General features: G+C 39.3%; 1 protein-coding gene across 4 annotated transcripts in view; it reads right to left on the reverse strand.

Moving 5' to 3' along the window:
• The window catches only part of LOC139471318 (zwei Ig domain protein zig-8-like), a 122868-nt gene extending 100613 nt beyond the window's left edge, over positions 1-22255 (reverse strand). For 3 of the 4 annotated variants that reach the window (XM_071253629.1, XM_071253647.1, XM_071253637.1), the window contains exon 1: positions 21730-22255. The gene's annotated coding sequence lies outside the window, so the exon portion shown is untranslated. Of the gene's footprint in view, positions 1-21725 lie in introns of all 4 variants that reach the window. The other variant, XM_071253653.1, reaches the window with a different exon arrangement.
• Between the last annotated feature and the right edge of the window lie 464 nt (positions 22256-22719).

Here is a 22719-nt window from a genome sequence, read left to right on the forward strand (position 1 = left end):
CTAATCAATCTGTAGTGCTTGTATTCCCCTGGATCTTACAAAAACAAATGTTTAATTTCGAACAACTGACAGCTAGAGATTTGTGCACGTGATGGCACATTCTAGTTTCTATTTAGCAGGGGAAATTTCTCACAAGTTAGTGCTGAGTTATGAGGTTTAAGTTCATGGGAGAAAATATTTCAAATTCAACAGAGAGCATAATATACAGTTTAGCAAGGGCAAAGATACCTTTACACAATGGGTTTCTGAGTTATACTCTTTATTTCTCATTTATTTGAATCACGGGATTAGTGGGATTTAATGTTAAACCCGTGTTGAGCATCTCTTCGTGATTAGATAAAAGCTCCACAGGGCTGGTGGCACTTGCAGATAGAGATTCGTCAGTTCCTTCATCATCTGCACGACTCTATCTCCTATAACACTTTTATCGCCGCAAGGAATTTATTTCAAGGCATTCGTTTCAGACATTAAATCTCACCTTCTCTAATTCAGTTTGTATGGCAACGAAATCTGCTTGGCGTTTGAGAAAAAAGCTGTGTTCTTTATCAGGGGCCAGTCGCCGACAGGAGAATACGTGGCCCACTACGTTTCATTATCGATTTAGAGATAGCCTAAATTTCGCAAACATTCCAGATAATTCGAGAATAACAATTTATGTTTGTAAATGCCACATCTTGTTATATTCCAAAATGACGAAGAATATCTTTAAGACAAATTCACAGAAAAATCTTCAATACAGCTGAGGGTGACATCCTTCTTTATCACAGGACAGGACTTACACAGAATCAACTGATTGCAATCAGCATTATCTATGTTCTTTGCAAGAATGTCACCTCGAAAACTTAAGTAACTGATTTATATACCTATATCTAAAGTGCGTGTTATTCCGCATTAAAATGTTTCAAAAGAAGATATTTTTGGAATCGGTTTCTTCTAGAAAAAAAGCTTCTGTATTTTTTTCCGGCTTTGAAGATTGAGTTGAAGTGTGTCCCGATTTCTGTCTTCCCGCTGACCGATCTTGTAGCGGCACTCCAATATTTGTCTGATCACTTCTCTCCTTTAATCTTTCACCTGATTGGTTTAATGGCCAACCTTACCCTTCAACTCAGCTCTACTTGAAAACCCCGAGGAAAATTTGCAAGCTATAACTTGCGATAGCTTTTCCGCGTTCAATATGCAATGGAATGTCAACGGATGAATCGTATCCTCTCATGTAACGAATATCCTTTACATAAATAAGTGCTAAAATAATGGTATCCGGAGATATTCATGACAAAAAGTTCCACAACCTTTACTGTAGCGTATGAATACATCACGATAATCAGCAAGATACGGATTTATCTATGTAAGACATGCAACGTAAAATGTGTCTATTTCAGCTTCCAGAATCTGCTTCAGGTGCTGATAAAATTTCATGGCTGTTGCAAAGCATTGGGGTATGCGTTATTAAATAATGTTGAGCTGTGCAAGTTCTAAACTAATTGATAAAATAGCAACACAAATCATCAAATGTTGATAGAACTGAACAGCTTGACTTATAGAAAATATTCTGCAAAACCAAGCAATTTGCACTTGAATGACAAACGGAAAATTGATGTATTCACTGTTTTTTTATTCCTGATTCAAATGCAGATTTTGTTTAAGATGCTGATCGTTAAAACCTTAACTGAATTTCAAACATGTGGTTACGACATGTGGTATCATAATGTTTAAAAATATATTTATCGTTGATGAATTAGATTACACAGCAATCAAGGTTCACATTTTCAATTCCGGTCGAGCGTTTATTCATGAATATATCAAGTCCTTGGATAATCACTATGGTTCAACTGAAAATAAAACTGGTTCACTTATGCAGTTTTACTAGCATGAATAACTAACATTAACATTAAATCTTTTCTGGTCCGATTTCAAACCTGCCCTGCTACTGCATAGGGCTTTGGTATGCCATGGCAGGCTAATAAGATGTACCAAAGCTTGGATGCAAAAATAAATATGCATCTTTCAGCGAGACGGTACCAGTTACTGACAGGGAGCTTGTTAGGAGATGACATACAAATTGTTCCAGGAAGCAGAAGAGGCCCTTTCTCTCAAAGCTTCCCAACAAACGTGCCCTTTCATCGCGTGTGTTGTGTGCCTAAATAGATACGTCCTTACGCAGTGTACTCTTTGGCTCTCAAAATTTCCCAAATACTTGGGAGTGATTGTGTAGGTGAAGAATTAAAATGTTATGACTGGCTCTGCAACTGCTGGGTACCTCGAAGAGATCCAGGAGGCCTTTTCAAGTGTAATGCAAAACAAAGTTACAAACAAGACGTTGAGTGGTGGATAAAGAATGGATTGAGTAACGTCTTTTCAACCCTAAGCAGTTTGGAACATGATAAGTTATAGCAACGCTGTGCATCACAAATTGTTCTGTGTAACGATTCAAACACCGACCTTTTGTGAGAGCTCCCATCATTCGCCCTGATAACTGCCTAGCTAGAAATCTAATTAGATAACAAAATGAGAATACTTTCTGAAGTAACCAGCATTAAACTAAAACTTGCGTCATCACTATTTGATCATATGATGAAATTACCAGTTTGAAGGTATCAAATATACAAATAATGTTACCCTAATATCGCATTCAGCATCTTAAGCTGATTTCCAAACGCCAAGTTGAAACAAACAGCTTTGACTATCATTCTTTAAATTCTTTCGAACACTTTTAGGGTTCTGTTTTTAACTTGATAAAGAGCAACAGGAGCCTAATACACCCTGATAGGGAGTCCTCTTGATTTATTTGTGAGCAAGAAAGTTTGAAACCTGGCTAAACAGAGAATCCTAATTTCAACACGTTGATCTCCAACAAATTAGAAATCAAGATATGTTGGCACCAGCCTATCAGACAAGACAGCGAGGGACTTATTTTTTCTCCTCGCGGGACGATTTGGCCAATTACTTCAGGATCTCAATGTCGGAGTACATTCCAAGGTTCTGCAGCCTCGTTTTCTGGTATTAAAAAGACGTATTAGCCAATTAATGTTTCTCTTGGCCTAGATCCCATTTTTGGATAACCGAGAGAAGTTTATTTTGTTGCCATGTTAATCAATTTCCTAATCACGTACACATTCGTATTCTTCAAATGAAGAGCAAGCTAATTACTTAATAATTCGAATACCATATATGCCCAGGTACCACTGATGGTAGCGAGGTACCACTGATAGTAATAGAACTACATTAAGTAATGGTGTTAACACTACGTGTGAATCGTGTTTACAGCAAGTTGGGACTCCTTCCACAAATGAAGATAACTGATCGAACAATCAGCTGCAAATGAGACGAATAAATAGTTTTATCCTGCCGAATGAGTAGACTTTACTTTGTTTTATTCCCAAACATGTTCAGCTTGGGTAAGGCTATAAAGTACATTCTTGATCCTACAAACATGTTCAGCTTGGGTAAGACTATAATGTACATTCTTGGTCCTCAAACATGTTCAGCTTGGGTAAGACTATAAAATACATTCTTCATTCTCAGACATGTTCAGCTTGGGTAAAGCTATAAAATACATTCTTGGTCCTCAAACATGTTCAGCTTAGGTAAAGCTATAAAATACATTCTTGATCCTCAAACATGTTTTACTTTGGTAAAACTATAAAATACATTCTTGATCTTCAAATATGTTCAGCTTGGGTAAAACTATAAAGTACATTCTTGATCAACGAACATGTTCAGCTTGGGTAAAACTATAAAGTGACGGTATCCGTTAGTATCCGTCCGTCCTTGGTAGAGTCCAGAGTTTACCTAGATACGAACACAACATCAGAAGTCAGTTTTCAGTTTCACAATATGCCAGCTATATGACCATCGTCTGTAAATGGTCGAGTATTTGACCAGACACTGATACAATAACATGCATCAACCAAGTCAGCGAGTCTGAACACCCGACCCGGTTGGTCGCTTCCCACGACATGCATGGGTTGCTGAAGACCAGTTCCTACTCTCAGATTTGTTTGTTCCCCCTGATATCGCTTCAACAAACGATTACACGAATATGGCCTCCATTCTTACAGAACTACTGCGATGTCATAAAAACGGAAGGCAAGATAATTCCATTTAGAATTAAATATGTTGACGGCTAAAGTCGACAAGCCCAAACTATTACACGACACTCATGACAAATTATCACACTCTGAAATAAGAATGTGGATAGACTATGGTTGAAATGTTCGCATCGGCTACGTCTGTTACAAGATGTGTATGCTGAATGCCGCCGCGACTGAAAACCAACTCCCCCAGTACCCGATGCAGGGTAACGCCATTTGCACAGGGTTGGTGAAGATAAACAGAAATGTTAAAAACTGAACCTGGTAGATCCTACATATGCACGTGATGCTAAGCAACAATGGCATCTAGTGGAACATGGAAGCAACGTTTTCATCAAAAACAAATCAAGAGTTTTTATTTCTCCTTTCCCTTCAGATCTTGTTTTCATTTATATACATACACATTTGGAATGTTTACTGACGGATCAGATGAAAGATTTTCTTGTCTTCCTCCCAAAGTCTTATTTCACTCTGTCTAGATGAATGCATTCATCATGTGATGTTTTCCATGTCTACGCTTTATGAAATACCACATTAACCTGCAATATGTATGATGTGACCGAAGCAATGAATTGTAATATTGCCAAGTAAGACAACTATATCTATAAAGTTCTCTTGACGTTATTCTTCACAAACAAGGCTTCAATTTTCTGAACTTTACTGATTCCTGTTTGAAACTATGATCAAAGGGTTCCGGACCAACTGTTTTCTTTACAACATGGGGGATACTATGTTGTAGGGCAAGAAGCCCCAAAAGTACCAATATATCAAACGTTCCAGAAATACCAACACCAGGATATTACCAACGGCAAATGCAATGACCCCATAGCGGTTACCTCAATATACTACTTAGCTCAGCATTATTCCAGACTGGTGGTGACGAGGGGTTACATCAGCTAGTGAAGCTATAAAACTGAAGCATCTGCCCGTTCCTGGGTTAGCATAGATGACGACAACAGATAATGGCTATAGCACAACTACTTCTCGCATATGTCTGGACTCCTGTAGAAATACCAGTAGGCCATGGGAGAGGTGATATTTGCTAGCAGAATGTAGAGCACGTACAGATTGTTGGCTATGATATTTATTTACTTACCTGCACTACAAAATGGATAACACAATATCGTCCCTGTGCCCTAAACACAATTGTATTCATTTCGCCCTATTGTTTTATTGTTCAATAGACGACTGTTGTTATTGCAAGTCTTAGCAAATGCCATTAATTTCCTGCAACTAATACGGCTGAGCGTCATACACCCATTGCAACCGTTATGATTTACTACCGTGCCATATGAAAAAGATATTTCATTACAAAAAATAAGTTAACAGAAAATAATTTACGATGACAAAATGGAATCCATTTGCATATAATGTGCATATGTCAACAGCTGCTCAATAGAACAGGAAACAGAAGTATGGAGTATTAAACAAATTCAGACACTCGTGCTAAAAAGGGTATCGATTTGCCCTAATCTAATATTAGTTTTGAGGAAATTCATTCGTGAATTACACTTTATGTGATCATTCATCACCATCACTGAAAGAACAAAGGCAAGGAATTCCCGTGCATTCATTTCGTGGGTATCAGTTACACAATTGAGAAATATAACTTAATTATCTCAGCACCTGGTGGCAGGGCACATATCGCATTATGCTTCCTATATATAAGATCATGGTGCAGCGTACCTATTGAATTGCACTAAACTCAATTTACAACCACGCCTGTGGTGTGGCAGCAATAAAGGGATATTTATATATTTCTATTGACTAACACCTTTCAAAGAGACACCATAAACTTGAACTATTTCTGTCAACTTTTGTACACTTCTAACGTTGTAGGGCAGTTGTAGTATATTTAATTTCATAAGGCGATGAAGCGGTGTCACATCAAATGAAGTGATAACTCCGAGTCAGAAAGAGTCACGAGCGTTGCCTCTGCGTACTGCAGATGTCTTCGAGATAGAAGTGGTCACATAGCTGTTGTCTTCGAGATAGAAGTGGTCACATAGGTGTTTTCATTGAGATAGAAGTGGTCACATTGGTGTTGTCTTCGAGATAGAAGTGGTCACATTGGTGTTGTCTTCGAGATAATAGTGGTCACATAGGTGTTGTCATTGAGATAGAAGTGGTCACATAGGCGTTGTCATTGAGATAGAAGTGCTCACATTGGTGTTGTCATTGAGATAGAAGTGCTCACATAGATGTGACCACTTCTATCTCAATGACAACACCTATGTGACCACTCCTATCTCGAAGACAATTGAGATAGAAGGGGCCACACGAGGGATGGTGGTCTGTACTCCAAGGTACGGCGAGATTAAAATGGGACATATGTGGTCTTACCTCGAGATCGGATGGTAACATGTGCGTGGTCTCACCTCGAGATAGAAAGGCGATAGGTCAGTGGTCGGTACCTGGAGGTAACTTCGAGCGATATTGATTAAATGACATGCAATGATAAGCGTATACTTCCAGTTCGTCATATCCATTAATGCAAACCGTCTATTTGATCAATTAGCAGTATGTTTTATGCATGAGAAATTTCCCAGAAATGGTCAACATGCTAACTTCCACCTTTTCAGTAGCCGCAACAGGCAATAACGTGGTCATAATCATGCAAATGTTTGAGACAAGAATGTGAACATGTCATCAATGTTTATGTGTCCTAGGAACAGAGTCTGAGAAGATGAAGCTATCCAAGCCAACAATCCACATCACCATCAAAGGAAGGTGGTTTTCAATGAATAAAAATTACAACCCAAGACATAACTGAATTGTTATGCAGATAGGACTGATTGTGGGGTCCAGGATCAGTCTCCTTAAGTTTGTACATAAACAATAAACACGTGTCTCCAAGCTACCATAAAGTTTGATAAAGCTGGCATGAGATCAAAAGAGGGAAGGAGTGATCACTGGTTAATGGTGCCACACAAGCATAAAACCTTCTAGTTTACATCCGGAAACTACTGATGGTGACTCGGGATGAGTTCAAGAAGGTTACACACAAAAACAGCGACTCGTGTAGAAAGTTCTGTTCCTTATGAGGCTAAAATTGACATCAGTTTCTACAAATCGATTCTCAAGGTGATAGGATAACTATAACGGTATTCGTAAAGCACATAAGACGTAGCCACGGATACTTCACCTCCACCGCATGTGTCTACTCTCTCCTCGCTACCTTCCCATGAGACAATGAACAACCTATCATTGCTACTCAAACGTCAACAATACAACGTTTTCTATAAACTGGTGGTAACAGAAGTGTCTGCTGGCGTAGATCTCCATGCCTCTCTCCTCCTGGACTTGGATGCTGGTTTCTCTGAGCATGTTCAATCAACTCTAATATGCGTATGTTTTTTTAATTGCTTGAATAAGCCAGTTCCTGCCAGGGCCTTAATTAGTAATCTGTGTGTGTTTTAGACTTGTCGGAGTATGGTGGTAATTGCATCAGGGATCTGAAGACTGACACACTGATGGCGTCAAGTCATTAGCGGGCCTACATCAACGAATATTACGCTTCTGCACCACTTAAAGGCGTGTCAGCAGGTCTACATAAACGTACACAATCACGCATCAATACTTCGTAACACATTTCCTGTAAGACATAACAGTCCACGTGTGTTGGAATGACTGTAGGAAAGGAGGACTTCTTCGGTGGAGTTTCCTACTAGGCATCACTAGCGCTGCAGCAGGGAGTACATCCTGTCACTCTGTCTGTCTGTCTGTCTGTATGGCAATCTGAATGTGCAGTATCCGTCTGTATATCTGTATGGCAATCTGAAAGAGAAGTATCCGTCAGTCTGTCTGTCAGTCTGCATAGCAATCTGAATGTGTAGTATCCGTCTGCATATCTGTATGGCAATCTGAAAGGGAAGTATCCGTCAGTCTGTCTGTCAGTCTGTATAGCAATCTGAATGTGTAGTATCCGTCTGTCTGTCTGTCTGTCTGTCTGTATGTATGTCAGTTTGAATGTGTAGCATCCGTCTCTGTGTGTCTGTATAGAAATTTGAATGTGTAGCATCCGTTTGCATGGCTGTATAGCAATCTGAATGTGTAGTGTCCGTCTGCATGGCTGTACAGCAATCTGAATGTGTAGTGTCCGTTTGTCTGTCTGTATGGCAATCTGAATGTGTAGTGTCTCTCTGTAGTGTTCGTCTGTCCATCAGAATGTTTAGGGATCCGTCTGTATGGCAATCTGAATGTGTAGTATCCGTCTGTCTGTATGGTAATTTGAACGTGTAGTGTCCGTCTGTATGGTAATTTGAACGTGTAGTGTCCGTCTGTCTGGCAATATGAATGTGTAGTGTTCGTCTGTCTGCCTGTGTGTGTCTATTTTGTTTAACACCGCACTCGCAATATTCAACATGTATGATGGCCGCAGGTTATTCTCCAAATCAGAACCAGGCAATCTCCAGATTGCTACTTGTGAGCAATGATCCACGCCGTTGGAGTTCGATGTCACACAATCCGGGTTACTGAGTTTGACCCACGCATGGGAGGAGGGCCAGTTCTAACGCGGAAACCCCCAAGCACGTACAGGCGACTCATAAAGCGCACGAACCACGCCACAGCGAGCGATGCTCTCGCGTCACATTATTACCCCGGTCACTGGATCAGCATTCTCAGCTCCCCGAGCAGTATACATACAAAATGCCTTGAAGGTCATCCATACTGTTCATCCTACCTGGTACCCATTTCCTGCAAATATTGAACAAGGTAACTTTTGTCACATTCATCACATGTTTCTGTATATGTTTCGGTGGGAGGCAGGACCCAAACCCCAGAAAGAGTCAGGAGTCAAGTTTGCCGAGTGTTGTATCAACAGATAACGTCTTTACGATAAAACGTCTCTCATGGAGGCCTTACTACCGATGAAGAATCAATGTAGGTGCATGAGGTGTCACCCGCTTCACACCAATACCCTAAATCCAATAGCCACCCACAAACCGACGTATCAACTTCAGACTGCGATTGGGCTTGCGGCGATAAGGTGGGTCTCGACCACCGAGGCTGTTGTTCTCCGGTCGCCATGTGAACTCGACAGCTGTAGGTGGAGAAGGCGTTGGTAAAATGACTTCAACTTGCGTGTACCCTTCCTCGCAGTTACGTGCTCAAAGGTGGTGAACTTTTCCATCTAACCAAGCCATTATCACCCTCTTTGATGCGTTTCTGACTTTTTCAGAATGCGACCCAACACATCGCGGAACGTTGTGCATCCCGCGAAGCTAAATAACAGAGATTATGCAATAATACACTGACGGTCTCTGTAAATTATTAATTCCTTTTCTCTTTGCTCGCACGCGATGCTAAGGAAAGAAGTTCGCCCGATAGATGAGTACTTTCTATAAATGTCATGAATGCAAACACTGAGCCTTTAGATGCATTCAGCAGCTCCCCTGTCATTTACATCTTATAGATATAAATATCACGTTTCAGTCAGCGTTTCATCAGCGGGTGTGTATTCGTGTTTTGCAAACGAAAAAATGGATTTATAAACTTATTTCATGTTCTTAAAAACGTCCTATCTGTGATGTCCTTTCATTTTTAAAAAATGTAATTTTCAAATAAAGTGCAATAACAAGTGCCAGCTATTTGACCAACTTCATATGCTCAAAGTTATGCGTTACTGCTTTGGTTCAATTCAAGTCATTGCTCTTTGTCAATACCCAAACAGACGTGCGAAGGCGCGACAGAAAAGCACTGGAATAAGTCATTTCTGTACACGACAAAGCATCACATTGTTGGACAAATAGCTTCAAGCACCCACTAATAGAATCGTGCTGGTCTGCAGGCTACAATGCTTAGTGTGTCAAAATATGTTATTATCAATAGCCGGCACACAGCGTGAACGAGTAGGTCTCATTACCGCCTCCGTGGCCAAAATCTTGCATTGCCCACATTGCTATTGAAGGTGAGCAAAATGTTACCACCAACATAACATTTGCTTCTCGCCTAACTTTGTGCATAGTTTACAGAGGACACAGACGAAGGCATGGAGTTTGTAAGAAGTAAAATACGTTGAGTTAGTTAATCACTGACTCAATGAGCGACATTAACAGTGTGAACATAGGATTCGCAGTCGCATAATCGCGACAGAATTAAACTAAAATCTGTGGCATGCGACTGCATACTTTGATTTTGATCCTAAATAATATTAAATTAGGACTAACTCTATGTTTTATTTGATACAACAATTAACTAATTCTGATGGTTTCAACTTGGATATGACGTAAGCGTGTTGTAATCCCTTGCTGTAGTCGTTACGGTAATTGTTTCGAATTCCGGTCATACAACTATTTTAGAACTTCCTTCAGAGTTCATTATATCATGAGATGACTTTAGTTTCCTGCACCGCACCAATACACACATTATAGAGTGTGCGTAACGCATCAAGCAGAACCAAACCATGCATAATTTTATGCATGACATACCGCACACATCCAAGCTACATTATCATAAGTATGACGCATCTCACAGAACCAGGATATGTATAATTACATGAGTACCCCATCTCACAGAACCAGGACATGTATAATTACATGAGTACCACATCTCACAGAACCAGGATATGTATAATTACATGAGTACCCCATCTCACAGAATCAAGATATGTATAATTACATGAGTACCGCATCTCACAGAATCAAGATATGTATTATAATACGAGTAACGCATCTCACAGAACCAAGATATGTATAATTACATTTGTACCGCATCTCACAGAACCAGGATATGTATAATTACATGAGTACCCCATCTCACAGAATCAAGATATGTATAATTACATGAGTACCGCATCTCACAGAATCAAGATATGTATTATAATACGAGTAACGCATCTCAAAGAACCAAGATATGTATAATAATATGAGTAACGCATCTCACAGAACCAGGATATGTATAATTACATGAGTACCCCATCTCACAGAATCAAGATATGTATAATTACATGAGTACCACATCTCACAGAACCAGGATATGTATAATTACATGAGTACCCCATCTCACAGAATCAAGATATGTATTATAATACGAGTAACGCATCTCAAAGAACCAAGATATGTATAATAATATGAGTAACGCATCTCACAGAACCACGATATATAACATAATACGAGTAACGCATCACACAGAACCAAGATATATATTATAATACGAGAAACGCATCTCACAGGACCAAGATATATATTATAATACGAGTAACGCATCACACAGAACCAAGATATGTATAATAACATGAGTAACGCATCACACAAAACCAAGATATGTATTACAATACGAGTAACGCATCTCACAGAACCAAGATATATATTATAATACGAGTAACGCATCACACAGAACCAAGATATGCATTACAATACCAGTAACGCATCACACAGAACCAAGATATGTATTATAATACGAGTAACGCATCTCACAGAACCAAGATATGTATAATAATATGAGTAACGCATCTCACAGAACCAAGATATATATTATAATACGAGAAACGCATCTCACAGGACCAAGATATATATTATAATACGAGTAACGCATCACACAGAACCAAGATATGTATAATAACATGAGTAACGCATCACACAAAACCAAGATATGTATTACAATACGAGTAACGCATCACACAGAACCAAGATATGCATTATAATACGAGTGACGCATCACACAGAACCAAGATATGTATAATAATATGAGTACCGCATCTCACAGACCCAAGATATGTATTACAATACGAGTAACGCATCTCACAGAACCAAGATATATATTATAATACGAGTAACGCATCTCACAGAACCAAGATATGCATTACAATACGAGTAACGCATCACACAGAACCAAGATATATATTACAATACGAGTAACGCATCACACGGAACCAAGATATGTATAATTACATGAGTACCGCATCTCACAGACCCAAGATATGTATTATAATACGAGTAACGCATCACACAGAACCAAGATATGCATTACAATACCAGTAACGCATCACACAGAACCAAGATATGTATAATAAAATGAGTAACGCATCTCACAGACCCAAGATATGTATTACAATACGAGTAACGCATCACACAGAACCAAGATATATATCATAATACGAGTAACGCATTACACAGAACCAAGATATATATTATAATACGAGTAACGCATCACACGGAACCAAGATATGTATTACAATACGAGTAACGCATCACACGGAACCAAGATATGTATTACAATACGAGTAACGCATCTCACAGAACCAAGATATATATTACAATACGAGTAACGCATCACACGGAACCAAGATATGTATTACAATACGAGTAACGCATCTCACAGAACCAAGATATGTATTACAATACGAGTAACGCGTCACACAGAACCAAGATATATATTACAATACGAGTAACGCATCTCACAGAACCAAGATATGTATAATAATACGAGTAACGCATCACACAGAACCAAGATATGTATTACAATACGAGTAACGCATCTCACAGAACCAAGATATGTATCATAATACGAGTAACGCATCAGACAGAACAAAGATATGTATTACAATACGAGTAACGCATCACACAGAACCAAGATATATATTTCAATACGAGTAACGCATCTCACAGAACCAAGATATGTATAATAATATGAGTAATGCATCTCACAGAACCAAGATATGTATAATAATACGAGTAACGCATCACACAGAACCAAGATATGTATTACAATACGAGTAACGCATCACACAGAACCAAGATAACGCATTCAATAATGATTCCATAGGTACTATAGTTGTGTTGATTGATGTTGTCCTTCACATTTACCGTTGAAATGCCATTGCACGTTAAAATATACAACGGGTTCAATGTTGATGTCAGTGCATAACATAAAACTGTTGGGTTTTTTTAAGAATAACGTACCCCATAAGTTAATGTACAAGTACTTATAATTATTTGCAGAAGTCCCAGGGAATCTGTTTAACTCAGTATGGAAGTATACAGTATCAGTGTTCATACAATGAAGACGAGGGCACGGGTGGCCCAATTGTCCCTCGTGCCACAATGGCATACAGTTACGTACGAGTTACGTACCTGAGGCGTGCCATGATCACGTGATCATGATGATCGTGGGTTCGAATCCCAGCTTCTCGCTGATTGTGATCCTCAACATTTTATCTGCGATCATTGACGTCACTTTTGAATTTCCCACGTTAAGGTTACAATGTGATTTACTTGATGTTAATATATTTGTAGAACTATGGGAAGATGAAGATGGCCATTTTCATTTCTGTTATTTGTGGGTATTTCTGTTCAATGTGAAACGAATTGTCATGTATGGTAGCATTTTATTCTCACTACATCTTGCACACTTAGACAGTGAGCGTCACTGTTATAAGAGTGGCTACATTCCGTTAACGTTCACTTCCACTACCATGTAGTTAGCTGATGTGATATACTAACTGTACACCCCATACATATGGAGTTATTTATCTATAGGCGAGCATTTTATGTTCATTAAGAGTTTCAACGTTCGGGCTTTTCTAACACATTAAGCTGAAATACCGTTATGTAATTGAAATAATGTTAAAGTGGTCTTCACTCACTCACTCATTACACAGAATAAATGGCTCATGTCGCTTTCCATGTGGATTGTTGCAACAATGAATGAATTAAGACGTCATCCCTGCGTCATACTGATGCCAACATAACAAAAAGGGGCATTTTCTTTACATCATTGCATAATAAAATGTTATTGAGTCACCTTTGGGGACAACTTTACACCCAAGACACAATGGAACAATCAGCCAAGACCACCACGCAACAGAAGGTCATCTGGCTGTCTTCGTGGTTGGGGGGCGGGTCGGAAATTGGAATGTCAAGACTTAAAATACCAATCCGTCATCGTTGCTGTGAATCCTCTTCACGTCACTGTGTTTTCGTCATTTTCGTGACAAATCTCTTGGAGACTGTAATTGTGGGTGGCAAATGACACTTGATGTAACTTGCCCAGCATTAGGTTTGTATAGTCTGTGTATGGAACATATGGTATATACGTTTCATTTGATAGAGCAACATTGTTGTGAAGAAAATAGCTCTGGTGTGATTCACGGCAACATCATTAACGACAGAACACAGAAGGCATTCAAGACCAGGTGATTTGTTGCGAAGTCTCCTTATCTGAGAGTTTCAAAAACGGATCCGAAGTCATTACAAATCATGTCACCCGTTATAACGTGTATAGAGGCATTTCTTTGTGGATGGGTATATATGCATAGGGGGGAAGATGGCATGTTGATAGATATAGGGATGATATATATAAAGACGTTTGGATGATGATACTGATAATCGCATGGGACCGACTAGTACCACGATATTCAGTCGTTTACACGCAAATGTGGTCAGGTGATACCCCGAGGTACCAATGTGTCGATGGTGTTACTCCTGCAGGAAGTAGGGGCGAGGGACACGCCGCCCGTTTGGTAACACTCGCTCGTCGTGTCTTTACGTTCACACGTATAAATCAAAACGGAAAGGAAAATACAAAATATTTACACGTTCTATATATATTGTAAAATGCATTATTCAGTTGGTGAGTGAGGATAATTTCATAAAATGCAATATCGATACGTATTTGTGAAACTAGCTGGATATAAGTACAGGAAATTGTAACTTTGTGATTATAGCACGTTATAGTTACAGGAGTCACGAATACTCGACGCAATGTGATTATAATACGTTATAGCTTCAGGAGTCACGAATACTTGACGCTATGTGATTATAACACGTTATAGCTACAGGAGTCACGAATACTTGACGCTATGTGATAATAACACGTTATAGCTACAGGAGTCACGAATACTTGACGCTATGTGATTATAACACGTTATAGCTTCAGGAGTCGCGAGTACTTGACGCAATGTGATTATAATACGTTGAAGCTAATAAAGGTTCGAATACTTGGGATCTCGTTAACCAATGTATGTTAAATTCAACACAATATACCATTAAACATATCACTTATTTTTTGTTTTGAAATGGAATTGAAGCAAAGGCATTTTTCTTTCCAATTCCTGCAACAAAATGGCGGATCATGGGATCCGTTCTCGCACATGTGCTTTTGTCAGAGATAAGATGAGATGACACATCCAAGAGCTACAAGGAACACAAGAAGAGCTTCATGTCAAGCGTCTTATTTGTCTCTATATGTAATGTTCACCTCAGATGTAGTGTTGAATAATGGATTCTGCTTCAATAAATAATACTAAGGAAAACAACATTTCTTTCCACTGATATAAATTACTATTCTTCTTTCGATCTTCAATCGTGAAAACTATAGATCCCCACATTGTTCCGTGTATGTATGACGAATGACTTGAAACAGCTTTAAAGCTCCGGATGTGACAAATGAGAGTGGGTGTCGAGTTTAATGCGATGACATCAGTATTTCAGCTTTTTCATGTCACAAAAGTTGTTAATGTAAGTCGAAGATGTTCACGGAGTTAGAGTCGCTGATAAGGAGATGGGCAAGAAGGAGACCAGGCAGTCGCCATGCTATATCCCAGTGGGCCACGCATGCCACCTATCATTAATGACATTTCTTATTACCTCTTTTTTAATAGTAAATTCAATGGTGTGTTTTCCAAAACCTCAGGGGCGATGATCGAAATAGAAAAAAATACATTTCTAAAACAGTAGCCCCATTTCAAGACTGTCGGTCAGTTGAAAGACAAAACTCGTGTTCAATGAAGACATGTTTCCCTTCCTACTTTGAAGGGCTTTTTTAACAGACTCAGCGGGACGGAAAAACGGATGTGCTCCAAGGTTTACTTTTTGCAGAATTGTTACGTTTTGGATCGGATGATCTTTAAAGTAATTAATTAAACAAAACTGCATAAATAAGGATTCTTCGACAGCACCTGGGTAATGTACAGCAACACATTGTTACGAACCTGAAAATGCTGGAAATATTCTACTGATATGGTCTGCCATATGGTTCTTCAAAGTCGATAAACTTTCAAATATTAGAACCAGATGACGCCAAGGTCCTACATATGAAAAGTAATGAACCACAGATCAATGTATTTGAAACTAAATGCGACAAAACTCTTTGCTTATTCATAACAAATCGATTGTACGATTCCGACTATACAATGAGCATGTGTTTATGAATCACTATCAAATAGTGATGATACCAGGTGTTCGCGAAAAGGTGAGTGTACCCTGTCCCATCGGTGGCACCCGTCACAAACACATGCAAAGACAAGTCAAATGGCCATCCGAAAAAAAACATGCGAACATGTCACGTACCCCTTAAATACATGGACTATGAGGGCGCCACAAATGTATTGACCTTCAGGTGGATAAATATGCTGATAACGGTTTATTGCCTAGTGTAACGCAGATAACAGATTGTTATCATCTATTTACAGTTATTCAGCATCAGTGAATACTTGTAATATGTTACCATGCCATATACACGTAACCATTATATTCTATCAAAACACTTTATAAAAGAGATTAAGAAGTTATTCAAATAAAACAAATTCCAATAACAAACTGGAATTGTTTATAGAATAGATAACGATATAAATATAAGATTCACGAGCTGTTGGAAAATGATTTGCGTATGAATACAGGCGTGCGTAATATTGATTAATCAACAACAATTTCGCAAAAATAATGGGATGAGAATAATAAAAAATATAAAGGAATTATTACAGGCAGGCATTCAAATGGTCGAACTATTATGTTGACGGTGTCATTTCAGATGTATTAATGACTCCCGTCTAACAACCTTCTAGCTGAGTGACGATATCTCTTACAGCATCGATTAAATAAATAGCTGTAAGTAGTGAATATTGGTCTCCAACTGTGACCGTAAAGTACGTCTTCCCTGTGTAACTGAGCGTATAATCACATAAAAGAATCCTACATTATAGGAACAAAACCTAGCCATCAAAAGAAAAGAAGACATTTGGCGTCGAGGTTGAAAATAACGGACGAAATCTCAAGGAATCTAACAATACGGGCGTCATTTTGTCCATGTTTTCACTCGGAATCCATGCAGTGGCATCAATCAGATTCTTAAGAAGGCCTTATTTACCGTCTAACGGTTCCTTGTATTAGCTTTTTAAAACATAAATATGAACTGTCATGTAACATTTTAGACGGCATTCCTATTCTTTCTCATTTGGAAGTAGTCACATTTTTTATAAATTATATATATCAAATCAACAATACAATGATGCACTTGTTTCTCGGCATTGGGAATCGTCCACGGAGGTTACATCATATCATCTTGGAAGATGACACCTTGGTGATTGGTTAGCGTTTATTTAGCATTCAAGGGACAGACCGGCACTAAACCCATAGACCGTACAGCACTCCTCTGGCTTCGAAAGGAATGATTGGGTTTTAAGGGATGTATTTGTCTGCAGACATTACAACACTTCCTCGTGGTTAATTGGTCAGATCGACACAACTATACTCCTTGGGACTGACATGGCTTCACATTGGCTTCTAGCATCTGACACATGAACAATAGAACACTTTTTTCACAGTTACTTTATCTCAATAGAAAAGGAATTATGTGAGGAAGATAAATAGTGACTTTGAGAACCAATAATTTAAATACCAATTTTGGTTGATGTCTTAAAAGCTTTTCAAGTCCAAAGTTTAAGACAATATATTGGACATTAACGCCAAACCTTACTTCATCTCCGACCATTTGAGATTATGGGATATTTGCGCTTGAATCGCGAAACAGCCATGGCTGTGACACCATGCCATAGGCTTTATATGGCTTTAGTGGGCACATCTTGTCTTTCGGATGGACGGACATTCTTGCATGGATGTTGATGGGTGGAAATTAAGACAATAGATATTCTAGGCTGTCCTTGGTTCGGAAGATTTGATAGGGTCCATGGGAATTTTAGTAACGGGAATTAAAACAGAAAAAATTCAAGGCTTTCCCCAGTCTCGGAAGACTTGATAGGGTCATTGGGACATACCGTGACGGGGATTAAGACAATAGATAGTCAAGTCTTTCCTTGGTTCGGAAGACTTGATAGGGTCAATGGGACATAGCGTGACGGGGATTAAGACAGTAGATCTTCAAGGCTCTCCGCAAGCTCAGAAGACTTTGTTGGGCCCATGGAACATATAGTGATTGGGATGAGGACGGTAGATGTTTTAGTTTTTCCTTGGCTCGGAAGGAATTGTTAGGCTCATGGGACATGGAGTGTCTACTGTCTAGCATGTACAACACTTTCTCTGAGTTGTAACGGGACTTGGATAACTTAACTGTCTGTAGACCATATTCAACACATTCTCTGGGCAGGGAAAGGTTTATGGAGTTTAGGAGACGAATAATGTCTGTAGACGATACAAATCATGGATCGTCCTACATATTGAAAAATCTATCAAGTACATTTGACTGCAGACACACAGGCGCTCGGCTAAATAAAAACAAAGAATTAATGACTACGTCGCCTAGATGGCATTCTATGATACAGCTGAAGCAGTTTATGACTTGATGCTTGGACTTTCCTTTCATGGTTATCAGCAAGCCTGTACAGAACAAATCAGAGACGGCGGTGTTGCTTCTCCTGTCTGATCTTCTATTAACTTCAGAGCAATAATGAGCGCCGCCTATTTTTGGGTAACCATCACACTTCATGCAGTCGGTGACAAAGTGAAAAAATACCAGGGAATTAGAACCAGCGTGTTAAACTATGGCCCTACATCCTCTTGTACAACAAACATCACACCAAGCTAAAGCTTCGTCACGTTTCCTATACCGGAAACTTTAACATTACTCCTCACACCAAATTAATTTCAAAATATGTAAAACGAATCGTTCGGTTAACACATTTTTCGAGCAGTCATTTACAGTCAAATCGTTTCCAATACTTTTGCAAAATCAGTTTTATTACTAGCATCATTCAGCGTACAGGGCAATAAATCAATAAATGGAATGAAATCTGATTTATATGTAATAAGGGCAATGGTAGATTTTATAAAGAATAAACATTGAACAACTTCGTGTGAAAAATATTCTATTTGCCCAGAGTCTTACGATTACAAATCATCAGTCATCCGCAAGTGAACAGGACCGCTGGAGTCAGTCCTTGAACATGAATATGATACCAATGCCTCGGTGGCGCACCATCAGCGTTTGAAAATGTACAACCTGTTCACAACTATTAACTACAATACGCAAGCAAACACACCGAACTTCATTTGGTCATAAACTGCTAAAATACGTCTGATTTAGGTCGCGATTTTGGTAGTTGTGAATGCAGACATGCCGTTACATTGCAGCCTTATTAATTACACAGATATGATTCGTTGTGTAATGACATCGTGTATTATTGCCTCGGTTATAGTGGATGGTAATGGGCGCTATACGTCCTATATTTAGATTATTCCATATAGCAATAGCCATGTGACAGTTCCGCTGATCAGTTGGCGAACATGGTGTAATAGATATTGGGAACAAGAATAGCTTCAGTTTGATTATTTTTCCTCATTACTACTTTCTTAATGTCTCTTACATGGCTGACTGGATCATTTCAACGTTAGATTTAATCAATCATAGTCTTGTGCCGTGGTAAATGCCGTGGTTATATGTACCTGTATCAACACACCTCAATATAAAACAATTAACCTTTAACTTGTTTCTTCAGTATTGTCAATACATCACAAAGGGCCTTGGCAGATGGTAGCAAATGCAGACAAATTCATCAACCTTGTGACATTAGAGAGGGAGCCGTATCGCTACACCATGCCCTCTCCCGTTATCGGACAGAGGCTATGTAGCATTGGGCTCGTAAATTAAAATTGTACATCTATTCCAAGTACAAAACTACACGCCCACCCTCCGCTAGGACCATCCACTTTTTGTATTCACGAAGAACCTGAATGACATTTAAGTTAGACAGTACTGTCTTCCGGGATCAAACTAATGTAGAAACAGTTGGCTTTCCTTCCACCATCCCCATGTCTCCCGTGATCAACCCCGGGGATATTACCGATAATTCTAACGCCATTATCTCATCCTTGGCTCCGTTAATTGTAATTCTGTCCATCAGCTAATTTTATTTTATATGGCACAAAGGTCGCATCTATGTCCTTTGTAAGCAGGGTTCATTACCCTGTCAACGTCTGGAAATGACTCCAAAGTGTTCGAAAAACGTATTTGTTTGCATTATATTCTTTTATTGGCCAGAATGTGCCACCGTAACAGTGCTGTTTTATTCTGTAACCCACAAACTGGACAGTTTAAGTACTCTCCAGTCTCCTGATATTATCTCCAAATGTTGAACCGCCATAATTCAATCAATCAATAATTTTGAACTTTGCATCGCGAGTGTTTGGTGGTGCGTGAAGAGTGAAGGGAAACTGCCACGAATGTCAGTTTAATCAATCCATTTTTCTAATTGAATTCTACTCTCACCTCATAGACGTTTGAAATGTAAGTGTGTAACATTAGAACAGCAAATGGCTTCAAACATAAGCTACTTTTCAGGGGCTGTACCTGCAGCAGGTCCAATAAGCACGTCCCCTCGCCCCTCGTCCTAATAGTCCCATCTTACAATAATTGCTACACACCCAACAGTGAACACATTTCCAATTTTGAACGTTAAGTCTAAACGTGTAAAACATCAACTTTAGATAAGCTTGTTTAAACCTCAAGGTAGTACTAAATTGAATTGCGTCGTTCCCCGAGAATCAGGAAATGTCAAAACTGTCAACAAATCTTTCACTTAAAGGATATGATCGATGTAACGAGGACAAGCAGCATAACTAATACTTATAATCGTCGGGGAGTGAATGCGGCAGTCCGGGGTTGACAGCCTCTCTGTTCGCCTGTCTCGTGGAATGTACCCACATTCATACAACGTTTGCTACCACCTTACGACATATCATACCAGCTTGTGACTGACAATAGAGGCTAGCTAAGAATTAAAAGCATTGAACAGTTACACATTCACGATCAATTTGTCTGAAAGTGTATCAACGTGTACATTGTGCGAAATTATACGTGAAAAGAACTCATAAATGTGTCTCGTTGCTGGCGTCAAGGGTGCGCCCGTTTGTAAAATCTGTTTTGATAAATGTCTACAATACCGGGGGAACAAAGGAACGGAACGATATCGGTATTAATCACACCGCGTGAAGTGCGCCTTGACACGTGGGTGCCGCTCGGGGATCGGCTTGATAAAGTTGTCAGAGGCTATGTGTGTACAACACAACAAAACGCTCGCGTTGTGGTTGATATCACGGAATTACTTACATGACTTTTCGAAACATGATACATACGAATCACATATAATGTAATGTAACTCTATAATCAGTTCAAGGTATATCAAAACGATATCTGTAGATCAACCTATAGACTTCTATTACCAATTCCACAGCAGATAACCGTTCAAATCACAAACACATTCATAACATATTGAGTTGGCATAGTCGTCCCGGCACAAACTTAATATATCTATATTTAATTTCACGTAATGGTTTTTACACAGCTAGAGAAGACATGCGAGTATTTTGCCAGACTAAACTTTGAACGTACTGAAAAGTCTACAAAACGGCTGAAAGAGAAGCTGACAGAATATTGCAGGTTGGCAAAAGAACATGTACTAACCCACCTGTTGATGTTAAGTCCAATAGTGTATATCCTTTACTCGGAGTCTAGAACACTGAGTCGGTCGTACACAGCACATGCATGGGGCTCCGCCAATCACCAGAACAAGCGTTAGCCACTCACGCAGTGACTCCCACCGTCAGCTGACTCCCGTGCTACTCCCTTGCAATTCTCGCTCTCCTCACATCTCACACAGGACACACACACAACTCAAAGAAAGACCGCCTCCTTTTTTCCCCAGGTCAAGCGTGGAGAAACACCAATATAAGCCAATATCTGTTTAGCGTGTCTCTCTCCCTTTCATTGTGATGGATACACAACTACCACAGCCCGCCCCATACCACCGTCTTCGCAGCTGTTACCGGTTCATTACGGGGCTGACAAGTTTGGAATATCTATTTCTTGTGTGCGAACTTCCCGCGTCCTTCGTCGCTTGGTGAGCAGCCAGAGGCTGGCGATCGCTAGGAGAACTACGCGAGGGGCGCTTTCACTCTCAGCTATTGTAGTTTCGCTGCTGTCGAGATTCGATGAGCTCCGCACTCTTGTTAGAAGGTTGGTAGAAATGCAGGGGGGGTAACTCTGTAAAAGGTCGGTTTAATTTGCAACAAGTACCGCAGTGACTAACTAGTACGATCTATATGTCATGTTATACATGCATGAACGTGTTCTGAATTGATAATGAAGTATTTTATTGTATGAATTATTAATTAGATGTTAATTGTGGTCATTAACTGAGGCGGGGAGTGGATTTGGGGTACAGAAAGATAAAGCGATATGAAGACATACAGCTTGATAGTTACACGTACAGATCAACAGAAGGGAAGATAGACAGGGGCTAATAGCTGTGAGATAGATAGATAGATAGATAGATAGATAGATAGATAGATATTGCTAAAGATATTAAATAGTATGGTAGGTAGATAGATACTGATATAGATAGAGATACTGATATGAAAAGATGTATACATGTACGTATTGATATATATAGTCAAAT

This window comes from Haliotis cracherodii, unplaced genomic scaffold (genome assembly GCF_022045235.1).
Source record: "Haliotis cracherodii isolate W230 unplaced genomic scaffold, xgHalCrac1.p SCAF_1, whole genome shotgun sequence".
Lineage (NCBI taxonomy): Eukaryota > Metazoa > Mollusca > Gastropoda > Lepetellida > Haliotidae > Haliotis > Haliotis cracherodii.